This window comes from Delphinus delphis, chromosome 3 (assembly GCF_949987515.2).
Source record: "Delphinus delphis chromosome 3, mDelDel1.2, whole genome shotgun sequence".
Lineage (NCBI taxonomy): Eukaryota > Metazoa > Chordata > Mammalia > Artiodactyla > Delphinidae > Delphinus > Delphinus delphis.
This window is the reverse complement of record NC_082685.1, coordinates 129,861,070-129,880,192: the sequence shown is the minus strand read 5'-3', so window position 1 is coordinate 129,880,192 and position 19,123 is coordinate 129,861,070. Positions and strand designations below refer to the sequence as shown.

General features: G+C 38.8%; 1 protein-coding gene and 1 pseudogene across 1 annotated transcript in view; both read right to left on the bottom strand.

Moving 5' to 3' along the window:
* Window positions 1-19,123, bottom strand: part of ANKRD55 (ankyrin repeat domain 55) — a 100,790-nt gene that overhangs the window by 71,537 nt on the left and 10,130 nt on the right. The window lies entirely within an intron of this gene.
* On the bottom strand, window positions 2,235-3,028 carry LOC132422232 (small ribosomal subunit protein eS4, X isoform-like; annotated as a pseudogene).

Genomic DNA, 19,123 nt, shown 5'->3' with positions numbered 1-19,123 from the left:
TGCATGATTGAACCAACTAATAGTATTACCAAAGGTGACAAGAGAACTGTGGGTCAAGTGACCCCAGGGGAGCAATGGAAGGGCTGGGAGACAAGCTTTGTTTACAGGAACACCCCTTGTGAGGTGCTGGGCCAAGCCCCTCTACTTAATTTCTCCCACACATGGCCATGGTTCAGGGAAAATATATGTGTACAAGAAAAGTTTTTAAAACTGCGTTTTTCTACTAGTGTAGGCATTATGCTAGAGATACTTTACAGTTCTAATTGATCTTTAGTTGGCAGTGGTCCTAACCCTTTGGTTGGGAAGGGTTGGGCTTTGTTTCTCAGTCCCAGTATTTCTGGGAAGTCACCAATGACTTTTTAACCAGTTGACCTGTCCCAGGAGAAGCCTGTCCTTAAAAATGATTCACTTACAACAACAAACTCCATTGTAAAGTGAGTAGCTGCTCGCTAATTTATCCATGATAGGTTTGTTACTGTAGCTGTTGCTTTTAAAGCCTTCTCACCTTTACATTTGTCTGAGGGCTGGAGGTGAGCAGTGAGGGATGTGAAAGGCAAATGCCACTTCTGTGTGAGTGTAAGGACCCTGGAGCCACACCACTAGGGTTCAATTCCTAGTTTGTACTAATTAGCTGTGTAAATTTGGGCCAGTTACCCTCTCTGGGCCTTAGTTTCCTTGTCTTTAAAATGGAGATGATGATGATGACCACCATGCATCTCATAAGGTTGCTGTGAGGAGTAAATGAATTAATACTTAATCCTATGTGCTCTTAGGACAGGGCATAGTGTGTAGTTAATGCTGTATATACTTTGGTACTACTGCTGTTACCATTTTTTTTTTCTGATAGTGTGCAAATTTAGAGAGCATTTGAAATCTGGGACATGTAGAGGAAAAGGTCTCTCTGATGATGGCTAGCTAAAAGATCCATAGATTGTATAGAACATTCACTCTCTATTAGAAACGCCCCCAGGAGTCTAGACATTTTGTGAATATTGCTCACAATATCTTTGGACACAAGAAATAGGGCCCAGACCCAGGCACAAAGGTGGGCCTGGTATCTGGTTGTATGACCACATCCACAGATGCTGGTGATGTCACTTCAGAAGTACTGAAGTGAGGTACTGAGGTATGCTGTGGTACAAGGTATGCTGAGGTATGAGGTATGCTGAGGTTCAAGGCATGCTGTGTTTATAGCCTGTTTATATCTTATGCAACGTCTTCATATAACATATATAAACGTGTTTATAACCTGTTCATTACTGAGTGCAATAAAATCTGTAAGGCACATTCATCAGACTGTAGAGTACATATAGCTGAGAGAAACAAGGAATGTATTGCCTGACAGAATTAGAATTCCAAACAACTTGCCAGAAGGATTCTAATAACATTGTATTTAATAGGGATAAACATTTAGTCTGTGAAATATCCAGTTGAACTAAGTGAAGGGTGGTTGAACCTGTAGTTTTCGTTCCTCAATATCCCCTCATCCTGCTGGTGACATTAACCTGATTATTCTCTAGGGACCACTTCCTCTCCACTTTCAGCACAGGCGGTTGACTACATTCCTGCTCAGGGCCAGAACATGTGACCTAGAACTAGCCATTCAGCACCAGCATTATCCTGGCCACAGATATTGGTTCAGGGATGTGCCTCAATCAGAGCCCATAAAAGGCAATGATATTTTTTGGGGAGTGCTGGGAACAAGTTTTGTTCTACCACCCATGAAACTGGGAGTTACGGGGGGGACATCTTATGGGTGGAGAGCTTATGAATGAAGACAACACAAGAAGAGCAGAGCTGTGCTAAGAGAAAGAAATAATTGAGACCTGATGACATCATTTGAATTCCTGAATCAAGCCATACCTTAAGCCAGCACCATTTCTGGAACATTTACATGTCCCAATAAATTTCTTTTTTTGCTTGAGTCAGTTTGCATAGATTTTATGTGTTTGTTTTTCTTTTTAATCACTGCAAGAGTGCTAACTAACAGAAGGTTTTAGTGGTGGCACATTAAAAAGCATTTAGGGGTTTAGTTGGGCAATTAACACTATAGGAATTAACAGTGTGACAGTGAACTAGTAGATCTCTGGCTGCAGTAATAATAGTCTAGTAATGAGACTGAGGGAGATAATAGGCTTTTTCCATTTTTTTTTTTAACACTAAAGAGGCTTTTAATTATGTAGTATTATCTCTAAGTACAAAGACTTTCCCAATCACGTCACCTAGAGATCATTTTATCCACTGCTCTGTTTGGCTGCCAGTCTCTCGTCTCTCTCCTCAGCAATGGTAAGGCAGACACCCTTTCCACGAGGAAGAGAGATCCATGCTTTGTTGCCTTTGCCAATAACAAAAATGTTGGAGAGCCGGGTGGCAAAGCTATTGCCGTTGGCATCTTTCACATGAACTACATCAAAAGAACCAGGATGTCTCTCCCGGTTAGTGATCCCATCAATTCTTCCCAGGTTAGCACCTCCAGTCACTACGCACAGGTTACCAGTGTCAAATTAGATGAAATCAGTAATCTTGCCAGTCTCCAAATCAATTTGAATGGTATCATTCACCTTGATGAGGGGATCAGGGTAGCGGATGGTGCGAGCATCATGGGTCACCAGATGAGGGATTCCTTTTGTCCCCACAAAGATCTTTCTCACTTCACATAACTTATACTTGGCCTCCTCAGGTGTAATATGATGAACAGCAAAGCGACCCTTGGTGTCATAGATCAGACGAAAATTCTCTCCAGTCTTGTCAATGCTGATGACATCCATAAAACCAGCAGGGTAGGTTATATCAGTGCGGACCTTGCCATCAATCTTAATGAAACGCTGCATGCAGATCTTCTTTACTTTATCTCCTATTAGGGCATATTTAAGTCTGTTCCTTAGGAAAATAATTAGGGGGAGACATTCCCTCAGCTTGTGGGGACCGGTAGATGGATGAGGAGCAAACACACCAGTCAGTTTATCCAGCATCCAATGCTTTGGAGCTGCTACGCGCCTCAGGTGCTTCTTAGGACCACGAGCCATGGCTGTGCTAGGCACGGAAAGAGTTTTTTTTTCCATTCTTAACTGGTCAGTGTTATGTTGAGGTCTATGGACCATGGATTAAATGGGCTATAGGTAGCTGGAGAACATTCCGAGGAGAGTGACCAGAGTATGACTGGACTTCATGTCACCTGATGAACAGTGGAAGGAAACAGATCTGTTCACTCTGAAGATTACTCTGTGTGGTCATGATGGTTGCCTTCAGATATTTGAAGAGGTTTTTTTTGTTTTGTTTTGTTTTTTAAATTTATAAAACCGTGGTAAATATACATAACATATGCCATTTTAACCACTTTTAAGTGTAGAGTTCAGTGGCTTGATGTACCTTCACACTGTTGTGCAACCATCACCACTATTCATCTCCAGAACCCTTTTCAGCTTCTAAAACTCAAACTCTGTTTCCATTAGACAAAAACTCCCCATTCCTCCCTCCCCTCCATCTCCTGGAAACCACCATTCCATTTTCTGTCTCTATGAATCTGACCACTCTAGATATCTCATTTAAGTGGAATCAATAGTATTTGTCCTTTTGTTACTGGCTTATTTCACTTAGCATAATGTCCTCGAGATTCATCCACATTGTAGCATGTGTCAGAATTTCCTTCTTTTTAAAGGTTGAATGATAATCTGTTGTATGTATGTACCACATTTTGTTTATTCATTCATCTACTGATGGACACTTGGGTTGTTGCCACCTTTTGGCTATTGTGAATAATGCTGCTGCAAACATCGGTATACAAATAACTCTTGCAGACTCTTTCGAGTATATACTTAGAAGTGAAATTGCTGGATCACATGATAATTCTATTTTTAATTTTTTAAGGAACCACTGTACTGTTTTCCAATGTGGCTGCAACATTTTATATTCTTACCAACAATGCACAAGGGTTCCAATTTCCCCATGTCCTTACCAACACTTTTATTTCCTGTTTTTGCTTCTTGTGTGTGTTCGTTGTAATAATAGCTAGCCTAATGGGTGTGAAGTGATATCTTGTGGTTTTGATTTGCATTTCCCTATGATTAGTGATGCTGAGCATCTTTTTGTGTGCTTTTTGGCCATCTGTATATCTTCTTTGGAGAAATGTCTAAGTCCTTTGCCCATTTTTTTTTTTTTTTTTAGATGTTGTGGGGGTAGGAGTTAATTAATTAATTAATTAATTTTTGCTGTGTTGTGTCTTCGTTTCTGTGTGAAGGCTTTCTCTAGTTGTGGCAAGCAGGGGTCACTCTTCATCGCGGTGCACGGGCCTCTCACTATGGCGGCCTCTCTTGTTGCGGAGCACAGGCTCCAGATGCACAGGCTCAGTAGTTGTGGCTCACGGGCCCAGTTGCTCCGTGGCATGTGGGATCCTCCCAGACCAGAGCTCGAACCCATGTCCCCTGCATTAGCAGGCAGATTCTCAACCACTGCGCCACCAGGGAAGCTCCCTTTGCCCATTGTTTGTTTTTCTGTTAAGTTGTAGAAATTCTTTATATATTCTAGATATTAACTCTATATTAGATATATAATTTGTATACATTTTCTCCCATTCTGTGGGTTACCTTATCGCTCTGTTGATAGTATCGATGTACAAAAGCATTTAACTTTGATGTAGTTCAATTTGTCTACCTTTTGCTGTCTGTGCTTTTGACATCACATCTAAGAAATTATAGTAAGCCCACTACATATGAACAAGTTCTGTTCTGAGAGTGTGTTTGTAAGTGCAATTTGTTTGTAAGTCCAACAAAACTAACCTAGGTACCCAACAAACACAATTGGCTATACGGTACTGTACTGTAATAGGTTTACAGTACTTTTCACACAAATAATACATAAAAAACAAACAAAAAATAATGAAGACATTTTTAATCTTACAGTATAGTACCTTGAAAAGTACAGTAGTACCAGCTACATCACCACTGCTTTTACGCTTGCTTCCAGACATCCTGGGCTTGCAATAAGGATGCTGTACTACTGAACTTTATACAGTACTGTATGGTACACAAAAGCACAACCACTTGTAGAGGATGCACACATGTGACAATGTGAGCCAGACATGTGAACTAACTTACATGATTGGACATGCAAACTCACATGTGCATTTTTGAAAGTTTGTAACTTGAAGGTCGTATGTAGGGGACTTACTCTATCGCCAAATTCAATGTCATGAAGCTTTCCTCCTATGGTTTTTTTTTTTTTTTTTTGCAGTATGCGGGCCTCTCACTGTTGTGGCCTCTCTCGTTGCGGAGCACAGGTTCTGGACGCGCAGGCTCAGCGGCCATGGCTCACGGGCCCAGCCGCTTCGCGGCATGTGGGATCTTCTCGGACCAGGGCACGAACCTGTGTCCCCTGCATTGGCAGGCAGACTCTCAACCACCACACCACCAGGGAAGCCCCCCACTATGTTTTCTTCTAAGAGTTTTATAGTTTTAGGTCTTATGACTAGATCGTTGATCCATTTTGAGTCATTTTGCATGTGGCTGTCCAGTTGTTTCTGCACTATTGTTGAAAAGACAATTCTTCCCCCATTGAATGGTCTTGGCGCCCTTGTTGACTCCTCAGTTGACCCCTACGTTGACCATAGATATATGAGATTATTTCTAGACTCCCAGTTCTATTCCATGGATCTATATGTTTGTCTTTATGCCAGTACTACACTGTTTTGATTGCTGTAGCTTTGTAGTATGGTTTGAAATCAGGAAGTGTGAGACCTCCAACTTTGTTCTTCTTTTGTAAGATTTTTTTTTGGCTATCTGGGTCCCTTGAAATTCCATATGAATTTTAGGATGGATTTTTATATTTCTGCAAAAACATCACTGGGATTTTGTTAGGGGTTGCATCAAATCTGTAAATCTCTTTGGGTAGTACTGACATCTTAACAATATTGTCTTTCAATCCATGAAACACAAGACATCTTTCCATTTATTGGTGTCTTCTTTAATTTCTTTCAAAAATGTTTTGTAGTTTTCAGTGTATAAGTCTTTTGCCTTCTTGGTTAATTTTATTCCTAAGTATTTTATTCTTTTTGATGCTACTGTAAACAGGATTATTTTTCAAAGAGCTTTTAGCCAAGTTTATGGTTAAACTTTTATGTGAAATTCCAGCAGTTAGAAATAGCAGTGGGTGAGAATGACAGAAGAGTATTTTAATGGTCAGAGAACTGTAAAAATGTCCTAGGTCTCCTCAAGAGGTAGTGAACTTCCTGTAATTAAATATGTCAATCTTGGGACTTCCCTGGTGGTCCAGTGGTTAAGACTTCACCTTCCAATTCAGGGGTTGTGGGTTCGATCCCTAGTCAGGGAGCCAAGATCCCACATGCCTCACAGCCAAAAAAACAAAACATGAAACAGAAGCACTATTTTAACAAATTCAATAAAGACTTTAAAAATAGTCCACCTCAAAAAGAAAAGAAAAATCTTAAAAAAAAATAAGATGTCAGTCTTGGCTAGGTGGTCACCAAGGGAGAAGGAATTCAGACACAGAGTGAAACACAAGGTATGGGGAAAGGAAGATGTGTGAGGCAAAACAGGATGTATTTCAGGGTCTCTTCTAACCCTAAGATAACATACTAAACTACAGAGTGATTAGGAAATAGGAAATGAAGGAGCTTCCATAGAAGTTGTATAGAAACAGTCAATTTAAATTGTAGTCAATGCAAATAATTAGGCCTAAACTTAAGATAGTACAAAGAATTTCTGTAGAAATGATGAAGGATGAGGTAGAAGTAATAAGAATGAGGAGAAGGATAACTGATGGTCCTGGTGGAATCCAAAATAGAGGCAAGAAAAATTTTTTTCTATCAAAGGTCATAAAATCATTTAAGATACGCAGAAGATCTACATAAACAAACAATACATAAATTCTTCCTTCTCTCCTTCCTTCTTATCCATCTCACTATCTATTATCTGTCTATTTTTTTTTATCTATCTACCCATCTATCTGGTATCATCTATCTACCATCTATTTATCATCTATTTATCTTTCTTTCCATTCAGCTTTCAGAGGAGGAGCATCATTTGAATGGCTTTTGCCTCTCTAACTGTGTGAAAGTTAAACAGATAGACTTATATATGGATGCAGAAAGAAAAATTCTAAAATTCACCAAGGGAGAGAGACTGAAAGTAGAGAGAATGGAAAACAGACATAAAGGAAATAGGAAGAAAGAAGCATGTGAACAGATACAGATTATATTTTATAAAAAGTTATCTATGTATATGTATACATGAAAAATATAAAAGACAAGAAGACGATGCAACATCAATAGAGATAAGTTTTTAGATATTATTCAGTACTTTCTATATTTTCCCAATTCTCTACAATGAATTTATATACTTTTTATAATCATCAAGATAAATCAAGTTTTAAGTGGTGAGAGAGGAGTGTGTCTTACTAGCTTTACATTAATGTGTTACTACTAGAAGGGTAGACAGAGTCTTGTGTGTCTGTAATAGAGAAAACAAGTCCTTGATATTTGACAAAGTGCTGAAAAAGTTAAAACATACATGTATTTAAAAAATTCTGACCCTTATAAATACCCTAGTAGATTTTTTTTAAAACAGGTACATGTTTTAAATTTTTATTAATTTTTACCTAAAAATTGGAAGGATAGGCTTTTTGGAAATCATCTGTTTTCCTCATTTTTCATGGTTAAAAACCTTGTAAACAGTTTTCTGGATGTGTCATAAATTATCAACTTAATTCCAAGGGCCCAACTTTTTAATAGTAGGATTGCAGAAATATGACAGGCTGCTAGAAATGTTTTAGATTAGAGGACCTTCTTCAAAGCTTCTCACATTTTACACAAATTTGGGTTCCTTCACATAGTGGTTCTGTCTCTGGGTTACTGCAGAGTTCCTTGGGAAAGCCCTTGACTGCATCAATTACGGGGCCTACTTTGTTGAAATTACCCAGAGGTCAGCTTGGCATTTGTTCTGCTTAAGTTGAGACCGTTTTGTGGAACAGCCAGGTCAATGTAAGGATAGATTGGGTACTGCAGTTTCAAGAGTCCAGACCAGAGGGTCTTGGGAAGATTTCTTTGGTTCATTCTATTCTGAGAATCCTTGGGTGGCTGAATGCAGCCTAGACTCACTAGTGAAGTCTGGATTCATTTTTGGGCAACTACAGAAGATTCCACAGATATTTCTTAGATTGTTTTTTGGAGTGGAATTGATTGCATCTGAAGAACTGAAATTTATTCATTCATCCATTTACTTAACATCTACCATGGGCTAGTGAAATTGCAGGTACAAACGTTGTAGAGTCTCTCTGTTCCTAAGAAAAACATGCCCTAATGGGAAAAGAAGTATGTAATTTATGATTGAGATATACCAGGGATGTTATGGCAGGACAGGAGGAAGAATGATTTAAACGAATAGTTTCCTGGGCATCCTCCTAATCCAGATCACTCTATCCTCCCTCAGGATTATCTTGGGTGCTTTGGGGACAGTAGAGAAATTGTGTTTTGGGAGCTGCCTGGAATGATCTATCCATAAGGTGGTGAGGTCTTTCCACTTTTAGGGAAGATGCCAGGCCTTCACTGCACCCTGATGGCTCCATGTAACAATATTGCCACCCACTGGTGATAAAGAGTCTCTCTGGGCCTTGACCCGGGCCCTGAGCCAGGATGGTGCCAGTTCTGCTGGACAGAATTAAAAGCCAGTTTGGAACACTCTGGCCATGTAGGAACAAGTTTAAGGTCACTGATACAGTTGGCTGCCATTGAAAGCAAATTAGTGTCATGTGACTCATCATATACATCATATGATACACAGCATGCACACATGCAGGCAATATAGAAAAACAGTAAGAGCCCAGCCTCCAGAGTTTGAATCCTAGCACTGCCAATTTCCTGAGAGCTGTGTGATCTTGGGCAAGTTACTTAACCTCTCTGTTCTCATTCCCCTCTTGTCAAATGGGTAAGAATAGTATTTACCTCACAGGGTTGTGCTGAGAGCTAAATGAGTTCATCCACATAAAGTACAATGCCTGGCACAAAGTATTCAAGGTATGTCAACAATAATATATTACCATCATTACTACTCTGACATAGATAGGAACCTCTGTCTTCTTTCCCCTTAAAGAGACCCTTTGCCTTGCTCAACAGGCTGTAGCGATTTGGTGAGCTGAAACATTTTGCTATTTCTCGCGTTTTCTCTTACAGTCCCTCCGGGTGTACTGGCTGAGGCTTTAAGAGTGTTTTATAAAGTGCCAGTCACATGGGAGGAGGAAAAGGAGTTTCTTTCTAACATTTTAAAGAGAAAAATAGCTCCAAGCTTTCTGCATGTGCCAGCTGAGGACAAATACTCAAAGCAACCTTCATGCCCTGGGAGTGGAAAAGAAGGGATTTCATTCTCTGGGGAGGAAGTCTTGCAACAATATGATCTCAAGGGTAAGTATCTGGCCACAATCAGACCTTTCTTCATAACCAAACTTGTGATGCAACACATGCTGTATTTCTTTGAATCTCAGCATCACTGTGTTCCTCGGGGTGACTCTTCTGACCGGTGAATGCCATTCCATGGCTCGCATCTCTGCTGGACATGGGGTGGGGGATAGTGCTGGGAAATGGAATTTGCTGTTCTAAGAAACATGTCTGTGTTAAACTTCAGTGATGATGCCTCCCTAGAGTGCATTTTCATAAAATGAACTTTCATTTTAATGCTACTAATTCTTAGAAAGAACTCAATCTTCAATGCATAGGACCTTTAGTATGTGTGCAATAAATGGACTGATTGATGTAGTATTCATGTTCAATAGCTTTCTCACCCATTGGAGTTTTGTGGAAATCTCCTTGATGCTAAAAATATTGTGTCAAGAAGTTCTTTGTTAAGTAGGCAAGTATAAATCTTAAATGATTTTACGAAGGACTATGCTAGCCTAGCCAGTCTTTGGAAATTAAAAAGTAAGACAAGTGTTATTTTGAACACTGTTCCTTTGATCTTCCTTACTTTCTTCTTAATCAAATGTATGACACCACCCACCTCTTTCACTTTTAAGAAATGGGAAGTGTTCGTGTCAGGAATTTGCCATTTTAACTGGGGACTCTGGAAGGAGAGGAATAGGTGAAGAAGCGGGGTTTGTTTAGTTAGCAGAATAGTAGACTTAGTTGGACATGACAGCTGTTGGAAAAGCTGGAAGAGAGTTTGTTTTCTGTAGATCCAGAGGGAAGAACTAGTGTTGGTGGGTAGAAATGAGAATAATTAAGATTTTTAACAACTAGAGCTGTTCAGAACTAGAAGGGATTATATTGTGACCTGTGTACTCCTCATCACTACTCATCTCTAAGCAGGTTTTGACCAAGCATATCTTGGGATGCTCTTGAGGAGATATCTGTATTGAGTAGAAGGTTGACCTCTAAGGTTCCTTCTGTGATTAATATTCTATGTGTCTTTCTCATATCTGTGTAGAACCAAATAATGAATCACCTAATGTTGATGAACAATGACTGTTGTGCTGAAAAGGATTTGGAGAAGTGGGTTTTCCTTGAGTCCTTTAAAAGGTATCCTTCCTAGTGGCCCTCCACTGTGGCCACTTGTAAAACTGCCCCAAGTGCCTTGATCACCTAAAAATAGTTTAAGAAAACAAATGCAATTTGGGTGGCTTGTCCAAGTGTCAGAGATTGAACCAATCTATCTCTCTGTAGTCCTTTAGATTTGCATCTCTCCTTTTGTAGTCATCCTGTCAGCTGGGCTTCCATGGCTGTCTTCATTGTCTTGACTGTGTTTTCTCCCTCTTCATGACTGTCTCATGGGTTCCTTAAGGTAATTGAAATGGAATCCCTTCTTACTATATTGAAGTTGTTGCTTTATAAAAGGTACAGAATAAAACCCAACCTGGTGAATAATCACCCTTCATATGACCCCACTAGAATTTTGGCAGTATGGCTTTGCTTTTTTTGCAGAAAAAAAAAATCTTGAACATTAGATAGGAGAAGTTAGAGTAGTGTTGGATACATTGTAGATACTTGATAAATATGTTTATTGATTTAATTAGCATATTCTTTTCCAACTGGCAAATTGTAGAGTACATATACGAAATGAAGTCTCATTCTTTCCAATCCTTGGGAACAGAATTAGGAAAAGTGATAGAAGAAGGAGTCTTCTGTTCCTTTAAATAATTTCATAAGGCATATCACTAGCATTTCAAGTAGAGTTGAAGTAAATGAATAGCTTCCCTCGACTCTCATAGATTATGGATATATGGTTAAGTAAGGCTGATTTAAACTGTATCATCAGAGCTGTGAGTATGTAATATTGTGAGGTCTAAAACAGTGACAACACAGCAAAGGAAACCATAAACAAAATGAGAAGACAACCTACGGAATGGGAGAACATATTTGCGAACAGTGCCACTGACGAGGGCTTAATTTCCAAAATATACAAACAGCTCACACAACTCAACAACAAAAAAACAAACAACCCAACCAAAAAGTGGGCTGAAGACCTAAATAGACATTTCTCTGAAGAAGACATACAGATGGCCAATAGGCACATGAAAAGATGCTCAATATCGCTAATTATTAGAGAAATGCAAATCAAAACTACAATGAGGTATCACCTCACACTGATCAGAATGGCCATCATTAAAAAGTCTACAAATAACAATTGTGGGAGAGGGTGTGGAGAAAAGGAAAACCTCCTACACTGTTGGTGGGAATGTAAATTGGTGGAGCCACTATGGAAAACAGTATGGAGGTTCCTCAGAAAACTAAACATAGAATTACCATAGGATCCAACAATCCCACTCCTGGGCATATATCTGGACAAAACTATAATTCAAAAAGATACATGCACCCCTATGTTCACAGCAGCACTCTTCACAATAGCCAAGACATGGAAACAACCTAAATGTCCATGGACAGATGAATGGATAAAGATACCATTTGCAGCAACACAGATGCAACTAGAGATTATCATACTAAGTGAAGTAAGTCAGAAAGAGAAAGACAAATACCATATGATATTACTTATATGTGGAATCTAAAATATGACACAAATGAACTTACCTACAAAACAGAAACAGACTCACAGACATAGAGAACACACTTGTGGTTGCCAAGGGGAGTGGAGGAGAGGGGCAGGGATGGACTGGGAGTTTGGGGTTAGTGATGCAACCTATTACATATAGAATGGATAACAACAAGGTCCTACTGTATAGCACAGGGAACTATATTCAATATCCTGAGATAAACCATAATGGAAAAGAATATAAAAAAGAATGTATATGTATGTATAACTGAGTCTCTTTGCTGTACAGCAGAAATGAACACAACATTGTAAATCAACTATACTGCAATTTAAAAAATGCAAAGAAAACAGGTGACAACAGAAATGACTTCTCAATTAAATCTGAATCTCATAAAGAACTTTATTTTTGAACAACAGAAATATTAGCCAAGTGTATTACTATGAACCACCCTGGGTTCAGTTCTCTATTTTGTAAAATAAGGGTGACTACATCCCTGGGTCTCAACACTGGCTAAACATTAGAACCATCTGGGGAGATAAAAAACAAAAACCAAAAAAAAAACAACCCGATACCTAAGTGCTAACCCCAGATATTTTGATTTAATTGATCCGTCATTTCATATGTTATTTCATTTTGGATTACAAAAATTATGAAGATACAGATAAGAAGAAAATATATACTTAAAGATAATCACTATTAAGATGTTGGTATGTTGTATACACTTGATTTATAGGCTTGTTTCCCACCCATCCTGGAGCCCTCATTCCTCCACCTGCCTGTGGAGGCCAGTTCCTAAGGAGCAAGCATAATGGTTAAAAGGTGCAAAAAGCTGTGAGGTCAGGAGGCATAGAACAGGAGGGAAAGAGTTCTGGAAGGTGCTGTAGCTTGGGGTGGGTAGCGCCCTAGGACAGTGGACTCCTGCCTGTGGCTGAAGCTTGGGGGCAGTGGCTGCTGGTGGGGCAGGATTCATTGACCAAGGTGGCAACGCAAATCTCAAATCTCCCACACTGCGATCTTCTGTGGATGAGAATACAATCATAAAACTTGAAGAAAATGACTGAAATTTTCTGAGATCTAATGTGAGTTTGGCTAACACTAAGGCCATTTTGCTACTCATTTATTAAGTGAATCTCCGTTTCTCCTCCCACTCCAAATTCCCCTCCCACAATAAAGGACCAGATGAAGAAGGGTAATATTAAAAGGATCTAATGACTGGCTTGACAGGTCCCCCATCAGACTGGAGGCAGGCCTAACAGCTGGAGCAGGGTTGATAACTTTTTAGCTGCTGGACTGTGGGCTGTGTATGTTCCTGGGGAATGGCTGGAATAATCTCTATTGATCTGAGGATACAGAGGTATTTTAATATTGTAACAACCAGTGACTAATAGTTCTTAGCATGGTGCTGGAGTTACATTTTACAAAAAAAAGATCATGCTGTACATATAATTTTGATTGTTGCTCTTTTTCAAACACTTAATATTGGATCACAAATATTTTCCTATGCCATAGGTAAGATTTGAAAATGTTGTTTACAAAATGTGGCATAAAATCCCATTGACTGGAATTAGCACAACTGATTTAATCATTCTCTTACTATTGAACATTTAAATTGCTTCTCTTTTGGGAGGAATTATTAATTCTGTAGCTATTCCAAATAATGCTATAACATTCTTGCATATATGCGTTTCTGTGCATCTTTATTTCCTTTGGACACATTCCTAGAAATGAACTTGGGAATCAATAGATTTGACTCTTTGTCAAATTGCCCTCCAGAAAGGTTGACCCAATACACCCTTCCCAAGCAGGGCTTGAGAGCATACATTTACCTCATTCTTAATGACACTGTGATTTATTGTTTTTTAAAAAATAATGTTGATGTGAAAGAAGGAAAAGAGTATATCATTTCCAATGGTCATTTCTTTTATTACTCCTAAGAGAGAAGTTTTTTCACATGTTTATGGCCATTTCATGAATTACTTGTTGGTATCCCTTACATATTATTTCAAGGCATTTGTCGTTATCTAATTGATTTGAAAGAGCTCTATATACATTAAGGACACCAACTCTTCATCTGCTATCTATGCTGCAGTTATTTTTCCCTGTTTGCCACTTAAGTTCTCAGTTTGTCTTGTTGGTTTTTGAAAAATAAACCAACAAAATCTATGGATATTGCACTTATGATTCATTGCCCGTGAAACCTTATACTTATGTGTTGACATTTAGCTGTAATTAATACGGAAATTTTAAACTTTATATTTGCATGCCACAATTACTTTTCTTCCCCCAAATCTTGTATAATTCTCCTCTCTTCACTAATTTGTAAGGGCAACCTTATCATATAGTACTAACTCAATAACACCTTGGAGGAGGCTCCTCCTACAGCCCATTCACTGGAACTGTGGCTTGGAAAGCATGGATCCCAGAACTAACTTCTCTGCAGCGGTATACGCATGAATGTGGGAATGTGGCCAAAGTGCATCTCAATCACATTCTCGAAGAGTCTTGTGGTCTGTCTATAGTCAAGGTTCTTAGCTTTTTTGTGTTTCCTGCACAGTTTTGAATTCTAGAATTTTTGGTAGCATATTTGAAGGAATTAAACTCAGAACAATCCTAAAGTTAGCAAAAAGTTCAATACAACCATTTTGACGGCACAACAATGTCTCCCAGTAGCTATGAAAGCATCCACTGTTCCAGGGGGTCTCTGTCACTGTCTGAATAACAATCATAATTATGGTCAACAATATGCCACGCTTATTATGCACCAGGTACTGTGCTAAACCTTTTCTAGAAATCAACTCATTTAATTCTCACCTTATGAGAATTATTCCCACTGTATGGATGGGGAAACTGAGGCATAGGGCAGGAAAGCGACTTACTCAAAGTCACACAGTTAGTAAGCAGTGAAATTCAGATAAGGCTGCAGGCTGTCAGGCCTCAGCTTCAACTCTCTTGACCAATGTGCACTACTGTCTATCGCTGCCCATTCACTCAGGTGGCGAAGCCCTCATATATTCCAGTGAACCTGTGACCTTTCTTGGTGCTGGACAGTATTCCACATTCCATTCTCTCTTACTCACAGCAGCCTATATCCTACACTCCACAAGCTGTGCAGCGCATTATTCTGCTGGAGAGACATCATTGTGCTAGAGTTTATACTCACTTGTAGAAAAAATAAAATCTACACATTAACTGAAAATTGGGAATGCATCTATGAGAAGCTGTTTGTACACCAAGGAGAGAATTAAAGTTAGTGGTAATAGCATAAGGATTCTAATATGAGGTTGAGCGAATTCTTTTAAAATATTAAGATAAATGTCAAATAACCAAGGAACAAATGGTTCTCATATTGAAGCACAGAAAGAGAATGAAATTTTTCTAATTTATTTTCTAAGGCTAGCATAAACTGCCAAAGACATGTGCATACAGGCACCTATAGATGGACCCAATTTGTAAACTCAGTTTTAAGTTTTAAATTAAATTCTGCGAGATCAGATTAAGTTGGATGTTGAAAGAATAATACACCATGACTGAACAGAGTTTATTCTAGAATACAGATGTTTTGATTTTCCCGTGTCTATTAATAAAATATATCACATCAGTAGAACAAAGGGGAAATATATGATTATACGAATAAAGAATAGAAAGGCATTTAATAAAATTTGATATCTGTTCCTTAAAAAAGCTTAACAACTAGGAATAAAAGATTTCATTATCAATATGATTAACTACATTTGTTTCTAATCAATTTCAAACACCACACCTAATAGTGAAAAAATAGGGAAAGAAAGAAGACAAATTTTATCTAATGCAGTAATATATGAAGCAAAAAGAAATGAGATAATAATCATAAAGAGCAAAATTATCAAAGTTTAATCAAAGCTAACTTTTACTCATGTTCTTTGCACTGTCCTAACAGTTTCCTTTGAATTAACCTATTTATTTATTTCAACAATTTTATGAAGTAGGTAGTATCTTTACCCTATTTACAGATGAGGGGATTGAAGCACAGAGAGCTTTAATAATTTCCCCTAAGTTGTACAGCTATTAAATGGCAGAGCAGGATCTTAAACCAGTGCATCTGGTTTCATCCTGTGCACCAGGATGGCACAAGAGAATTAACCAGAGAACCATTAGGATTAATAAGTTAGCCAGATTTAAAAATAAATATGAAACTAAATAGTTCTTCTATATTAAATAATATGAGGAAAACTAACTCCTCCTTACATTGAAAATAACGCACTAAAATGAAAATATAAAATACCCAGTAATAAATTCAGAATCTAAATAAGGAACTAAGAAAAGAGTTGGATTCATGAAGATACATGCCATGTTTCCAGATAGGAGAACTAAATAGTATAAGTAATTTTAATTATTATAGAGATTCATTTTTAAGTTTAATGTCATTTCAGTGAAAGTTCCAAAAGTTTTTTTGGGGGGCAGGCTCAGAAAAATGATACTGACTTTCATTTGTAAAAATAAATGGATAAATTTATGCTTTGAAGAAGAAAAAAAGAATATACTTAAGTATTTGCTTATCTATACATAGAATCTCTTTGTAAGGACATATAAGAAACTGCTTACATTGTTTTGCTTCCAGGAGGGGATTTGGATGGCTGGAGGGGTTGGTGCGAAGGGAGATTTTTCACTGTACATTGTTTTATACCTTGAAATTGTGTGAATGTATTACTACACCAAAAGCAAAAACAAACAAAAAGAGGAAAACAAAAAAAAAAATTGAAAAAAAAACAAAAAAAATTGAAAAAAGTGTCAAAGGAGGATTTCTCTATCAAATCGTAAAACATTATGAAACTATAATAATTTTAAAAGTAAGATTGTGCTTCAAGACTAGATCGATTCCTAGAACAGCATAGAAAGTCTAGAAACCTGCCTGGCACCAGCATGGAAAGTGGAAGCTAACAGGTAGGCTGGCTTTTAAGCAATGGGATGAGTTATATCTAGAAGGCAAGTCTTAGACTGAGAGGATAGAACTCCAGAAAAAGAGGAAAGGGAAAGTAGAAGTACTCCAAGACCTGTGAGCTTTTCTGGGAATTATTTTCTTTCTGATGTGGTTTTCTTGCTAGGCAAATTCTGCCCCTTCCAATTTCCAAACAAAAAGTAGTGCTATCAAAAACAGACACCTAGATCAATGGAAAAGAATATAGAGCCCAGATGGGACTTCCCTGGTGGCGCAGTGGTTAAGAATCCACCTGCCAATGCAGGGGACACGGGTTTGAGCCCTGGTCTGGGAAGATCCCACATGCCGCGAAGCAACTAAGCCCATGAACCACAACTACTGAGCCTGTGTTCTAGAGCCCGTGAGCCACAACTACTGAGCCCGCATGCCACAACTACTGAAGCCCGCACACCTAGAGCCCATACTCCGCAACAAGAGAAGCCACGGCAATGAGAAGCCTGTGCACAGCAACCAAGAGTAGTCCCCGGTCACTGCAACTAGAGAAAGCCCGCATGCAGCCAAAAAAAAAAGAATATAGAGCTCAGAAATAAACCCAGACACTTATGGTCAATTAATCTATGACAAAGGAGGCAAGAATATACAATGGAGAAAAGACAGTCTCTTCAGTAAGTGGTGCTGGGAAAACTGGACAGCTACATGTAAAAGAATGAAATCAGAACATTCTCTAACACCATATACAAAACTAAACTCAAAATGGATTAAAGACCTAAATGTGAGACCGGATACTATAAAACTCCTAGAGGAAAACATAGGCAGAACACCCTTTGACATAAATCACAGCAATATTTTTTTGGATCTGTCTCTTAAAGTAAAGGAAATAAAAGCAAAAATAAACAAATGGGACCTAATTAAACTCCAAAGCTTTGCACAGCAAAGGAAACCATCGACAAAGACAATCTACTGAATGGGACAAAATATTTGCAAATGATATGACTGATAAAGGATTAATATCCAACATATATAAATAGTTCACATAACTCAACATTAAAAAAAAAACTGATTAAAAACTGGGCAGAAGGGACGTCCTTGGTGGCGCACTGGTTAAGAATCCGCCTGCCAATGCAGGGGACACGGGTTCGAGCCCTGGTCCGGGAAGATTCCGCATACTGCAGAGCAACTAAGCCCATGTGCCACAACTACTGAAGCCCAAGTGCCTAGAGCCTGTGCTCTGCAATGAGAGAAGCCACTGCAATGAGAAGCACGTGTACCGCAATGAAGAGTAGCCCCCGCTCACTACAACTAGAGAAAGGCCACACGCAGCAACAAAGACCCAGCGCAGCCAAAAAAAAAAAAAAAAAAAGAGCAGAAGAACTGAATAGACATTTTTCCAAAAAGGAAATGCAGATGGCCAACAGGTACATGAAAAGATACTCAAGGTTTCTAGGCTTTTGGGGCCAGGACTAGGGAGGTATGCCATGCCAGAATGTTTTTACAGGGCAACTTTGGCCTGTACTGGTCCATCTCTGGTCCTCACCATCATCCTGCTTTGCTTCTTCGGCCAATTCTGCCAGGGCCACTTTGGCCAGTACTAATGTATTCTCTGTCCTAAATATGAATGTAGACCCAATTACCGACATGCTGTTGGAATTAGAAACACAGTCACTGAACAATAAGCAGAAAAGAAGAAGGAATGATAATAAAGAGGACAATCACCATTCTCCCCAGTCCAAAAGGAGTAAGAGAAACTCTGTTTTTCAGGAGTCTCAGGATGCAACGAAACACAATAAGGAAGGAACCACTAAGAGGAACCAAAGTGTGTGCATGTTCAAGCAATGATAATGACAGGAGCAGCAGTGTTAATTCCCCAGAAACAGAATTGTATCAGAAAGCAGCTTAAACCAGATCATTGCTGAACTCAACAAGAGTACCCCTCAGTCCTTATATGAGGAGAATGCGGTATGCCAAGGTCCTTATTCCCACATCAACCAGATCATAAGGGAGGCACACTTCAACAGCCTATAGCAGCAAGGACAATCTCCAACGTGATGAACTAGGAGCTCCTTATTCCAGCCTAAAATCTGTTTATAAAAGCAATTGCACACACACACACAAAAGAAAAGATTCTCAACATCGCTAATCATCAGGGAATGCAAGTCAAAACCACAATGAGACATCACCTCACACCTGCCAGAATGGCCATTGTCAAAAAGAACACAAGTA